The sequence below is a fragment of the Nannospalax galili genome, unplaced genomic scaffold (assembly GCF_000622305.1).
Source record: "Nannospalax galili isolate Female #2095 unplaced genomic scaffold, S.galili_v1.0 scaffold353, whole genome shotgun sequence".
Lineage (NCBI taxonomy): Eukaryota > Metazoa > Chordata > Mammalia > Rodentia > Spalacidae > Nannospalax > Nannospalax galili.
In genome coordinates, this window is record NW_008331861.1 from 193414 (window position 1) to 205333 (window position 11920).

An 11920-nucleotide genomic window follows, 5' to 3' on the forward strand; every position below is an offset into this window, starting at 1 on the left:
CATGCCTGGCTCCCTACAACTGTAGTGCCATCTTGCTAAGGATGAAGGAAGAGGCCCTATGCTGGCAGTATGGTAGAGCTCAACCCAGGCTCACCTGAAAGCCCTTGTGTCTACAATTCAGCCCTCAGGGAGTCTGAGGCAGAGGGATGTCAAGTTTGAGGCCAGCATGGTCTATTTAGTGTGTTTGAGATCATACTGGCTAAAAGAATAGGGTCTTTTCTCAAAAACAAAACCAAGAGTTTGAGAGATGGCTCAGTGGTTAAAAGCATGGGATGTTCTTCCAGAGAAGGAAGGTTCAATTTCTAGCATTCATACCATCTGTAACTCTACTTCCAGGGGATCCCACACACTCTTCTGACCTCTTGTGTTTTGTTTGCACATGGCACTCAAATACATGAAGGCAAAACACTCATACACACAAAATAAAAATAAATCAATTTAAAAAATAAAAAAAGACAAACACAGTAACATCAAAACCAAAGATGCTTAGTCCATTCAGAGTCCAGCCTCTAGGTCTTTCTTCTGGAGAATCCACAGAGCAGCATGGCGGGGTTACAACAAAGGATGTTTTCTAAAACATTTTCAACAGTTGAACCAAAGACCTCACATGCACTCAATAAGAAAACTAATAAATAATTCATGGTACTTGATCAATATTATTGAACAACTGAAATCAAGGAACAACAAGCTGGGCACAGTGGAACATGCCTTAAATCTTAGCACTCAGATCACCAGAGGTGGCTGGCTCTCTTTGAGATTGAGGCTGGCCTTGTCTCCATAGTGAGTCCAGGTCAGCTAGAGCTATACAGATACCATGTCTCAAAAAGACCAAAAAGAAACAAACAAAGAAAGGATGAAATGAAAGAAGAAAGGAAGAAAGAAGAAAGAACTAGAACAAATATATAAGAATGGATGCATATGAAGAAAACCATGTAATATGAATAATGTAAGGATGCATATAGATCTATATATCTATATAATTTATAGGACAATTTAAACACATAAAAACCTATAATTTACTACTTCAGGATGGACATGTGTGTGTAAAAAGTGAACAGCACAGCCAGGGACCAATTGCATCAGAGTTGTTACTTCAGGAGTAGGAAGAGAATAAAGTGGGAGAGGGAAGCAATAGATGGCTTGAAATGTATGTGTAATATTTATTTATTTGTTAAAAATCAATACAAATAGAGCAAAATATTAGTATCAACTCTCACTGCTGGATTCAGATATTCTTCATAGTAGTCTTCTCTATATATTAGAATTCTTTATTGTTTCTAGACTGTAGCTGCTTAGAGCAGAACCACAGCTCTGCCTATGGTACAAATGTACCCAGTCCTGATGACTACATGTGGCTTCTGAAATGTTCTATCTTTTGTCTGCTGTGCAAACCTCTTGTTGATTCTTCTCATTGGCTACCTTCTTGATGTCAAAAACAGCATACAAGTATAGGCACTCATAAGGCTCTTATCTAGGCAATTTTACACAATGCTTTTACAAAAGGTTACATTCAGAATTCTTCAAAATCATGACCATAACCAGAGATCTATGTCTGGTGTGTGCCAGTGTGCGTGCGTGTGTGCGTGTGTGTGTGTGTGTGTGTGTGTGTGTGTGTGAAAAAAACCAAAACCAGAGATCTATGTCTGGTGTGTGCCAGTGTGCGTGCATGCGTGTGTGTGTGTGTGTGTGTGTGTGTGTGTGTGTGTTACATTTAAATGCATTTTTAAAACAAAAATTACATATACATTGAAAGATTGTTAATCAGAATCAGGATCATTAACATTTTCCACTTTGGGATTTCTTTGTTTTCTCACTTGAACATTGTTTTCTGCTTTTGTTAGTATTTTTTTAGGAAAAGAGAATCTGAAATGGAACCAAGACATGAGTAAGTAGAAAAATGACAGTGGTAAAAGATAAATTGGAAATATAGTAAACCAAAATCGGGGAAAGGGAAATTTAGTGGGAAAAGTGTGAATGGGATGTGCTCTTTTTGAAAAAAGCCAATATACTAAAAAAAGTGGTAGAAAAGCTTCAGAGAACAAAAGTTTAAGAGACATGATCTTTAAAGGCAATATCTGATCCTAGACCATATCCTGTGTTGTTTGGGAGGGAGGTGTTGTGCCAAATTCTTCCCTGAGAGATCCACACACTCTCTCCGGGATCCCAGGGAGATGCGGACTGACAAAACCAACACAATAGATTCTATTTGGGTTTTTGTCTAGTTTATGACATCTGGGAAAGGGTTACTTACAAAGGAATGATTGCCTGTGGGCCCTGTTTTTACATCTCAGCTAAACTTTGAGAGCTCCCTCCTGCTAGTGGCCTACCAGCTATCTGTGCACCTGGTTCACCAAGATGGCAATTTCCCTCTTTTGTTTTTGCAGCGTCCTCTGCACTTTCCAAAGTCCTCAGTGCTTCCGGGTGTTCTTAGCACTTCCCAGTTTTCTCGGTGTTGGTCCTAAGCTCCACCCCCATGCAATTGAAGCTGACTGATTGGGTGCGAGGAGTGACTGTCTTGGAAGACACAACTACCCAACACTCCACCCCTTCTTGGGCTCACACAATCTTTCCGCCAATCTTCTGCAAGAATCCCAGAGCCCTGAAGGGGGTGACAGATGAAGGATGGTATTTTTCCTCTTTCATTGTGGAGAGATATTCAACTTCTGTGCCTCTTCATCACTTGTTTTCAAGATGCAGCTGTTGATCTGTCTCAGTGGTGTCTCCCCTACTATAAAGACAAATGGAAAGAAACAGACACATCTGAACAAATATGGGAGTAAATACCCCAGCAGGTGTACCATATTTATCGAACAGAATACTTGAAGTGACTTCCCCACTGGGGCCTATAGTTTTCAGTGACACAGGGGGTTGGCTTGGTCTACAGTACTGGATGTGTTCCACACCTAGGAGTGGGTCTTAGCTAATTAGAAATGTGTCAATTGTATGTATGTTAGTTGAGCCATTATTGCACTAGCAAGCATTTACTTGACATGTCAATAGTGTGCAGTACACAGGGTCCATCGCTGAGCAGAATCATAGGGCATCCTCTTCCCCCAACCATCTGCAAAGTGCCTCTGACACTATGAAAGCCATCCATCTGGCGGCATGGAGTTTTCAGCTTAGTCTCACCTTTGAGCTTTATCTCTCCTTCTCTTGTGCTCACATCAGGCAGGGTCCTCAGCTACATGGCCTTACCAAAATTTCTGATATAAAACTGACATTAGTGGCAAGAGCCTTGGTTAATTTGAGGACCTCTAGTATCTCTCTGGCCAACAGTTCATGGGTGGGGGGGAATCCACCTCTGACACTGTAATTTTTTCTTAACAGTTGTACAGTTTTGGTAGACTTTGTTTTACTTTTTATACAGGATTAGGTATTGTAGGCTTTTCCTAACCATTCTGGTGGGTATCACTTGCGTCTTACCCACCCACAAAGCTCCCAAGTATCTTAGGTCACCTTTGATTTTTTAGGTGTATTTGATATCTTTCAAATGGATTTACCATCTGTAAAATACTTATAGGTTAACATTATATATTAAATCAAATATAGACAAGGTCTAACAGAGCGTGGAAAGGTCTTATTCATTTGTATTAATTTTTTCTCAACAGATCTCTTTTGGGTATCATAGCATGGATAAGAGGCACTAACTTGGTTACTTTTTTACTGTCTTTAGTTATGTATTTGGAATCATTCTGCAGTCTGGGGGTTTTACATGGAGCCTCTTTATATCTTTCTGTTATTGATACTCTCATTGGTGCTGGCTCAAGTTGCCTGAACCTGCACCAGGCTAAGGAGGCAGAGGGTCCCTCTTGTCCTTGCTTGGTTCCCCAAGTCAGGCAGACTCTGGATCTGACTCCTGACTGTAACCATATCCACTCCATTGACCATACCTGGCTGCTAGGGGAGGCCCTAGTGGGAAAAACTGGCTCCACCACTAGCATTTCTCAGGAGAGAAATGTACCTTGTTTAATCTTTGGGGATCCTTAACCACACCTGGACAGCTTTTATCCTTTGTATGCCTTTTGTGAACTGTTCCTCAGGTTTTTTAAAACCTTCCAGAAACTCCTTAGTACAGAATTTGGTTTTTGGTCAATATTTTCTTTAGGAACTTGGGCTTGACATAAATCTTGCCATATTTGCCTTTGAATAAAAAAAAACAGACCCTTTTTCTGCCTTGTCTCTTTTATATCTCTTGTAGGTTGTTCTTTTATTTTACAGACACTTTTACACACTGGGTTGAGTCACTTAGATCTGCCAAGCCCTCTCTTACTTTGCAAAGATCCTGTTCCATTAAGGGACTTAGCAAAACCATTAAAGCTCCATTCTCTAGGTCCCTGTTCAATTAAACTTTTTCTTATATCTCTGGCAAACACAGCCTTATCTTGTCCAGCATATATTGCTTTTCTCATACCTAGTTCTCTTAGTAATACCTGTCCCTCTTCTGTGGTCCTCCATCCTCTGCTAAACATTGGAATCTTCACTGGTGATGACCAAGTATCTTTAATGTCTTGCATAAGCCATTCAAGGCTTACAAATTTTTTTCTATGCTTTCCACAGTCCTTAAAGAATTTTTATGCACATGTGGTGACAGCCACCCATGTCTCAAGCAACTGAGTTATTTTACACCATTTACCAGATGGCGGCCATCTGGGGATTTTTTTTTTTCCATTGAATCTGTCCACATCCGCATAGGTGGCCTCATTTTAGTTATAAATTTTTCTATCTTCATAACCCATGTGACTGTTGCTAACCCTATTTAGCATATGGAGATTGCCCACACTCTCCTGGGCTCCCTATGGCTTTTCCAGGATCAGATGTGTTACCATGCTGGACACCTCACAGTGCCCATCTCTGCCATTCTGGATTTGGGGATCTGAACCTCCGGGCTCCTGCCAACTTCTCTCTATAAAAGACATCTCTATTGCGCTTCCAAAACCCTTGCAATTTATCCTATCCTGTGTATCCTTGCCAATTATGCCAATTTGTTGCACCAAATTCTCCCCCGAGGGACCCTCGTGTGCTCTCTGAAATCCCAGAGCCATGTGGTCCTAATGCAGCATGACAAAACTGACAGGATATATTCTATTTGGGTTTTTGACTAGTTTATGACATCCGGGAAAGAGTTACTTACAAAGGCATGATTGCTCACGGTCCCTGTTTTCACATCTCAGCTAAGCTTTGAGATCTGCTGCTTTCCAATGGCTCACCAACTGTCCATGCACCCAGTTTACCAAGATGGCTACTCTCCACTTTTCCCCCAGTGTATTCAGCGTTTCCCAGTGTCCTTGGTGCTTCCCAGGATCCTCAGAGTCTGTCCCTAGACCCCCACCATACAATTAAACCTGACTGATTGGGTGGGAAGAGTGACTCTCTCAGAGGACATGCCTACCCAACAGGAGGTGTGATGTAAAGGGCAGTATAAGGCTGACTGTGAACAAAAATTCTCAGAAAAATACTGCATCTTCAAACTGAACCATCTGTAAGACTGATCAATTAATTAGAACTTCAGTGATTGTGGAGAGTCTTCAATGTTGCAAGTCCAGAGCATACTCACCATTTATCTTTCTCTGTCTTTAGCCCCTAATTAGTCATTCCTTGTCCACCTGTTTCTAACTTAGCATCTTGTGATAACAGATAAAAACCTTTTGTAAAGTAACTTAGCAGACCATGAGCTTCCATCAACCAAAAGGCTAAGAATGTCATCATATAGCATCTGAGGTCTTTAGCAAAATTCTACTTCCTTTATTATCACCAGCCTACTGAATGTCTCTACCAATGTATTTGAAAAGTATTTTTATTTATGGCTTTCTTCTATTACTATAAAAAGTTCTTTAAATTTCTACATCATTGGAACAAGGTATTTGGGAAAACCTAAATATGTGTTCCTGGATAATGCTCACTCATATTTGACTCCAGAAAAAATAATCTCTTTTATTCCCTTGAGGTGAGAGTTGTTTCTTGTGTCAACACCAAATGACAGAAATACAATATGGGTAGTAGGTAAGAAGAAATGGTGACACTTCAAATGGGGATGGCAGGGAGGGAGGATAGGGCAGGGAGAGAGAGAGAGGAGAGATAAATAATGCTTAGCTAGTATAAAAAAGAGAATCATGTTCTTCCAAAAAACCTACTAAAAATTACACATACAATGTCTTCACACGAGTCCATGTGTATAGCTGAAGGCTACATTACAAGAAACAGTGCTAGACAGAAGAAACTTCTTTTGAGTTGTTGGCCAGGGTAGTCCAAGAGACTCACAAAATTACACAAGCTATTGCTACAGTCCTTGATTGCCTCCCAGAACTTGAAGGTAAGACCATATTGCTGAAGATGGGACATACTTCAGACACAGAATTTGGAGCAATGGAGTGGCTACTGACCTGTAAGCAACTTGCACTGAAGGCTAGCTCTCATAGCTTTGGAGAGCATTATGCAAGATGCTAAAGGAGGACAACAATTGATGCTCCAACCACAGCTTCAAAGTCTAAAAACCACATCAATGACCAGCACTGCAAATGACATCGGTGTACTAGTGGCACTTTGATCTTGCGGGTAATCAAAAGCTGCCTAATTGGATTTAAAGCCCATACAATGGGAGGAAACTCATGTATGGTACTGTAAACATCACCAAATACACATGCCTGGTGGAGTTCTGAGGTGAATCCATCTGGGCCTGGGATTCTTTTCACTAGGAGGCTTTGAATTACCGTTTTATTTTCCTTTTTTGTTATGGTCCGTTTAAGCTGTTGATCTCTTCTTGGCTTAGCTTTGATGATTTCCATGAATTCAGATACTCATTCATTTCTTTTAGATTTTCCAAATTTAATAGAGTAGAGGTTTTAAAACTATTTCCTTATAATGTTCTGGATCTTTTTGGTGTCTGTTGTGATATTTCCCCTTTCATCTGGTCCCTCCAATATAAGAGAGAATCTGAAGCCTAGACCAATAAAATTTTGTTGTTTTGGATTTGCTCTTTCTATTGGTTAACTGGGCTAAGGATCCATCTATCTTGTTCATATTTTCAAAGAACTAGCTATTAGATTCATTGTATTGTTTTCTTTGTTTTTATTTCATTAATTTCTGTTATGAGTTTTGCTATTTCTTCTCATCTGTTGGGTTTGGATTTCATTTGTTCTTACCTTTCTAGGGTTTTGAGTTGCAATGTTAAGTCATTTATTTGTGCTCTTTCTGATTTTTAAATGAAGACACTCAGGGCTATATACTTCCTTTTCAGGACTGATTTTAAAGTGTCCCATATGTTGGAACATGTTGTACTAGTCTTTTCATTTAGGAAACCTTTCCAGACTTCCTATGAGCACCTTATTTGACCTCTAGGGTGAGCTTACCAAACCCCCAAACTCATATCTGCAGTCTCTCCCTCTACTCCAGGGCCAGGCTTAATTTCTGGCTAGCAGAGGCCTTGACTTCCTCACTCCATATCCTCTCCTTGTGCATACAGACCTTTCAAGGTTGTGTGATAGTGCCTGACTGGGCTTCTGAGGGTAGGCTTGCCAAGGCACACTATGCCTATTACCCCCCTGCTTTGGGACCATCTGCATTCTCTCTCACTGCTCCAAGACCAGGCCTCCATGCTAGGTAGTAGAGGCCTGGATGTCCTCTTCTCATAACCACTCCATGTGTGCAGACATTTCTAGACCACTTGAGAGCACCTGACTCAGTCTTCCATCTGCTGTCCTTGGACCTTGGCACTATCTATCTGAGGCTTCTGAAGTACTTCTAAATATCTAGGGCAGCATTGATACTGAGTAGCCTGAATGGAGCCATCTCTCCCTCCAATACAAAATCAAAAGAGAGAACCTGATGCCTAGACCAGGCAAATTTTCAAGTCCAGTCAGAAAACAAGCAAGGTACATCAATAAAACAAATAGACTTAAACTTCAGCTCAACAAAGGAAGGTTGAAGTTACACACCAGAATCATAAGCAACAAAATAATTAATATACTAAAACAGCAACAACAAAATAATAATATGAAAAGCCAAAACAATATGTTCCCACCAAACACCGCTAGTCGTATATTAGAGTTCTACAATGAGAACCACCTAGAGGTAATCCAGGAATTTAAAATACAATCATAAACATGATCAAAGAATTCAATGAATTTAAAAAACACACAAACCAACAACTTGAAGAACTAAAATAGGAAAGGGATAAATTTATGACTGAATTCACAAAAGAGATAGAAATATGGAAGAAAACTCAGGTTTATTATTATTAGTGAATAATGCAATAAAGCATTTGAAAATATAAAAGAAACCTCACAAATAGAATGAATGAAAAGGAAAACAGAATATCATGACTGGATGACAAAGTTGACAGACTGGACAGCTCAAGCAAACAATATGAAAACAGATGAATACAGGGTAGACTTCTATCAAACCTTCAAAGAAAACCCAATACTGATACTCCTTCAATTATTCCATAACATAGAAAATGAAGGAACACTCTCAAATTCTTTCTGTGAAGCTCATATTACTCTAATGCCAAAATCAAAGAACAAACACAGAATTGTAGACCAATCCCTCCGATGAACATAGGTGCAAAAATCTTCAGCAAAATAAAGGCAAATAAAATGCAAGAACACAGAAAAAAAGATTATCCAACATGATTAAGTAGACTTTATGCCAGGAATGAAGGGAAGGTTCAACATACATTAATCAATAAATGTAATCCATCACATATACAGACTCAAGGACAGGAACCACATCATCGTTTCATTACATGCAGAAAAGGCCCTTGTTCTAGTTTACCTTCAATGGTTGTGACAAAACACCAATACCAACTAAGGGAGGAAAGGATTTATTTGGCTCATATCTTCAGGGTCACAGTTCATCAGGGAGCCCAAGTTAAGAATTCAGGGCAGGAACCTGGAGGCAGGAGTTGAAGCATAGACTGTGGAGGAATGCTGCTTACTGTCTTCCTCTCCTAGCCCATACTCAACTTGCTTTCTTATACAATATAGAACAATCTACCCAGGGGTGGCCCTGCCTACAGTGGGCTGGGCCCTCCCACATCACTCAAAAATCAAGAATATACAACACAGACATGGCCACAGACCAGTCAAATGGAGGAAATTTCCCAACTGGGGCTCCTATCCAGGTGTGTAAGTTGCCAACTAAAGCCTTTGAGTAAATACATCTACTCATAATAAAAGTTATAAAGAAACCAAGGATACAGGGACAATACATCCCCATAATAAAGACACTATACCACAAGCCCACAGTCAACGTCATAATAAATGGAGAAAAACTGAAAGTTACTCCCATTAAGGTCAGGAACAAGACAAGAATGTCCACTCTCTCCATTCCTGCTCAATACAGTACTTGAAGTCTTAGAGCAATAATACAAGTAAAGGAGATATAGGAGAGATAATTAGAAAGAAAGAAGTCAAAGGATCCTTATTTGCAGATGATATGATTCTATACATAGAAGTCCCTGAAGACTCCACCAGAAAATTCCTAGAGATAATAAATACATTCAGAAAATTAGAGGCATATAAAATCAGCACTCCTAAATCAGTAGTCTTCCTGTGTACCAACAACAAACACATGGAGAATGAAATTCAGGAAAAGATTCCATTCATGATAGCCTCAAAACCACAAAATATCTTCGGGGTAATCTAATAAAGGAAGTGGGGGACTTGTACAAAGATCAACCTTTAAGACAATGAAGAAATAAATTGAAGATAATACCAGAAGATGGAAAGGTCTCCTATGCTCATGGATCAATAGATTAATGCCGTGAAAATAGACATACTACCAAAAGCGATCTGCAAATCCAATACAACATCTTTTAACATTCCAACATAATTTTTCATAGTGTTGAAAAATATTCTCAAACCTCACATGGAAACACAAAAACCCAGAATAGTCAAAATAATCTTGAATAATAAAATACCTGTTGGAGGCATTACCATCCCTGATTTCAAATTGGACTACAGAGCTATAGTAATAAAAGCAGCATGGTATTGGCATAAAAAAGACATATTGATGAGTGGAATCAAATTGAGGTCCCAGGTTTAAATCCACACATTTATATCCACTTGATTTTTGAAAAAGGAGCCATAAATACACACTGGAAAAAAGGTAGGATGTTCAACAAATGGTGCTGGTCAAACCAGATACAAACATTTAGAAGAATGAACCTAGATCCCTACATATCACCATGCACAAAACTCAACTGCAAATGGATAGAAGACCTCAGTATAATATCTGATACCCTGAACCAAATAAAGGAGAAAGTAGGACTTTCTGAGCAGGACTCCTACAGTGAAAACAATAAGTCCATCAATTGAAAAATGGGACCACATGAAACTGAAATCTTCTCTACAATAAAGGGTATCATACAGAATAGGAAAAAATCTTTACTAGCTATACTTATGAAAGTTTTAGTATCTAGAATATAGATAAAAGAACTAAAAAAGGTAGACAAAAATTTCAGCTAAATATTGGAACAAGGAGATGAATAGGGAGTCCTTTAAAGATGAAACACAAATGACTGAGAAATGCTTTTAAAACTGAGTGTATTGCTTGCAGGTATATAAATGCATCATTGTCAAATAATGCCTGTGGGGGGTCAGAAAAGGGCATTGAATTCTCCTGGAACTGGACTTACAGGTGGATGTGGGCCATCACATTGGTGCTGGGCCTCAAACTCTGGTCCTCTTCAGGACCAACCAGTGCTCTCAACTGCGGAGCCACATCTCTAACCAGAGAAGTACTTTTAATCTTAGATTGCTAAGATTAAAAAAAAGACAAATGTTGGCAAAGATGTGGAGGAAGGTGAGCTTCTATCCACTATAACTGGCAGTGCAAACTGGTGCATTCACTATGGAAGTCAGTGAGTGATCTACCATATGATCTATTCATAACTCTCTTGGGCATACCCAAATGACCTTATATACTACCTCAGCAGTACCTGCTCATTCATGGTCACTGCTGTCCTTTTCATAATGTTCAGAAATTGGAAACAACCTAGATGCCCACCAACTGATGAAGGAATAATGAAGGTGTAATAATGGACTATTATTCAGTTCTTAAAAAACAAAATTATGAAATCTTCAGGTAAATGAATGGAACTGAAAAACAAGCATCCTGAGTGAGGCAACCAGGACCAAGAAAAACAAATACTGCATGCCCTCTCTCATAGCTGGGTGCTAATTTTGGAATCTTAGATATACATGTTTCAATTTGAAATTTTAATGGCCAAGAAACTAATAAATGGTCAAGGAGGGGAGGGAGAGGCTTCCTGGAAGGGGTAGTAAAATGCTGTGATATGAAGGTGGAAAGGAGAATATTAGGGTAGGAAGATCTAAATGGGGTAGGGATTGGGAGGATAGGGCAGAAGAGGGAGTACAGGGAAGGATAAGGGACTCTGAAGGTCTTTAGATAAAGCCATATCAAAAAACCTACAACTACAGAAACTTCTTAAAGTATATACATATATAGTATAAAAATAGATTAAAAGGAGTTACCTTATAATACAGGGACATTGCCATGCCTTGAAACCCTAGGCTTCCAAAATAAAAGCCCAATGCCAGGAATGGATCCCTCTCTGAAAGCTATTGCTCAGGGGTCCAATAAACATTCAAAAAATACTGGCCATTGTCCCTGCTCTTGGTTACCCACCAGAATTTCATAGCAGGACCTCATTGCTGAAGACACTGTATACATGTGTAGAGCAAACAAGGAGGAATAAAACTGGTGTCTACTTCAGAGTTTCATCTATAATGGCTGCATTCATTTTGCTGGAAGGTGTTATGCAAGCTACCTGAAGAGAAGGTTTAGCATGAACCTTAACTAGCTCTAAATCCTGTGAACTACAACAACTGGCCTGGAAGGATATGCCCACCAATGCAATAGTGGCATGAATGTTATGGGAGAAACCAATCACTTTGAAATT